Below are 2,590 nucleotides of genomic sequence, written 5' to 3' on the forward strand. Positions count from 1 at the left end.
GAAATATCTGGAAACTTAAAATATTACAGTTCGCTTTTGACAATTTTTATACTCTTACAACAAGGTGCTACACAGTACATATAATAGTTTTTTGAAGTTATACTTCTTATACGAGTTCGGAAAAGGTTGCGATAGATTCAGGTTGCGCAACCTTGCTTAATATGAATCTAACGCAACCTTGTCTGCGAAGATTTTCGAGCAGCAAGCGAAGCGGTGACAATCGGCGATCGTTTGTTCGTTTCTTTCGGCGCAGCTCGGCTTTTCTACCAACAACACAATGTTGCCATGCTTATGCTGTTGTTGGTTTTGTAGAACAATGTTTCAATTTTTGGTTGCTGACATATTCACATGTGTGCGCATATGTATGTTTGTATGCTTGTGCGTTATTGAAGTTATGCTTCTTTTTCTTTCGTTTGTCTTTCATTTCTGCGAATTCTCCACTATTTTGCGTATATTTTGGTTGAAATACTCTGCGTTGGCCGTTGAAAAATTAAGGCTATACTTTACAGGATCATTTCTGTAGTTAGTCTTCATTTACATTTTTTGGAAATCGACCCGCAATGACGAAGTATATCGTTTTATCTGACAGCGTGAGATATAAGAAGTACATTTCTAATTTTGTCTTGTGGCATATTAGAAATGATGTCCCTTCGAAAATCGTTCGCTTACAGCGGATAAAACGACTTCTGAGTGGTGATTTTAATGAATAAATTCCTTTTGGTTGAAATGCTCTGCGTTGGCCGTTGAAAAGTTAAGACTATACTTCTCAGGATCATTCATTCCTTTCATTTCTTCAAAGAAATTAATGACCTTTAGAAATATGCATATTTGCATTATTTCGTTGTCATTTCCATATTCGTAGCAATAGAATTTCTATGGCATAAGTAAAGTAATGGCCGCCGATTGTCACCCCTTGCCGCTGTAGCAGCTTCTCCTACAAACATGCGTAAATGTGTATGTATGTATGTATGTATACGTATGATCGTGAATACATATCGACGCAGATTTTTGCGAGAAACACCAGAAAGTTGTGCAATTTATGATTTTTAGCTTTTGCCATCGTCGCGAAAAGACGACTAGTTGGCAAAGGCATGCTCGGGGAGGTGTTACGGCCTCTGTTTTTATGAATGAAGCGAGATCGCTTGTGGAATTTGCGCCTGCGTTCATGAATGAAATCGTTTTTGTTGTAAAATGTACTACACTTGTTCTTCGCCAATTTGGCTGCCATATTGTCTTGTGAAGATCAATTTTTTGTTGGTGACATATTCATATGTGTACGCCTATGTATGTTTGTATGCTTGTGCATTATTTATTTGGCAATGTATGCAAATACATGTACATATAAGTACTATATATGAATGTATGAACATGCAAGTCAATGCGCGCACATGTAATAAGTATATTGATAAGTGATGAAAATATGATTTCAATTTCTGAACGCGCACATGCGTATACATACACTCATATGAGCATGTGCAGATACACATGATAGGATAGAAGATGTATGCCTTTTAACAGCGCATACTTTACAAATAAATACTTTTCTTACTAATAGAAATTAAATTTATCACAGCAATATTATGTATATTTCCAACTTTATGAAAATTGGCAATATATTATGTATATTGCTGTGATAAATTTAATTTCTATTAGTAAGAAAAATATTTATTTGTATGTATAGTATACGATGTTAAAAGCAAAAAATTAAAAATTTATTCCGTCGAGATTCGAACCTGTGGTAGCATCTTGACTTTCCAAGCGCTTACCACCAACACCACCATTGACACTTCGGTTGCGCTGACTTAAGTATGGTTTGGTTATGCATGTACATAAGAAACATACGATGGTTCTAATAATTTTGTTTGAATATAGAAATATGCTTTTGTAGAACATTTGCTTTCGCAAACATACAGACAAATGTGCAAATGACATAATATATGTATGTATGATTGTTTCGCATTTTGCTTCTACGCCGGTCAAATTTCTATACAAAAATCGGCTGAAATGTGTGAGAAAATAAAAAATAGACAACTAGGACAAATAATTTTTAAAAAATTTATTGACAATTAAATATAAATTAAAATACATGTAAATTTACTTAAATTTATTGAAATTTCGTTTCGCATTTTTCGGCACTTTCAAAATTTTTCGGCAAAATTCACGACTTAACCCGCACACGTCTTATTCGCGCAAAATTTCCAACTTTATGAAAATTGGCGCAATTATTGACACTTCAATTTTATGTAAAGTTTAAAACATGTTTACATATGAATATATAATAAAGATTCGCGCAAAATTTCCAACTTTATAAAAATTGGCCCAATTATTGACACTTCAATTTTATGTAAGGTTTAAAACATGTTTACATATGAATATATAATATATTTGATTTTGGCGCAATTATTGACACTTGTCTTAACATACAAAATTGGGCCAAAACGAAAGAATGAAATATATAATTACTTTTGCATGTCAATATGGAAATGCCGACGGCAAAACGCAAAGGCATATATTGCACATACATACATACAAGCGATTTCTTGGTTGAAGGCAAAAATTGAAGCATGAGAAATTGAAATGTCGACGGCAA

General features: G+C 33.6%; 1 pseudogene; it reads left to right on the plus strand.

Moving 5' to 3' along the window:
* The first annotated feature begins 492 nt into the window (after positions 1-492).
* LOC120779929 lies at positions 493-695 on the plus strand (annotated as a pseudogene).
* Positions 696-2,590: the final 1,895 nt, after the last annotated feature.

Source organism: Bactrocera tryoni, unplaced genomic scaffold (genome assembly GCF_016617805.1).
Source record: "Bactrocera tryoni isolate S06 unplaced genomic scaffold, CSIRO_BtryS06_freeze2 scaffold_11, whole genome shotgun sequence".
NCBI lineage: Eukaryota > Metazoa > Arthropoda > Insecta > Diptera > Tephritidae > Bactrocera > Bactrocera tryoni.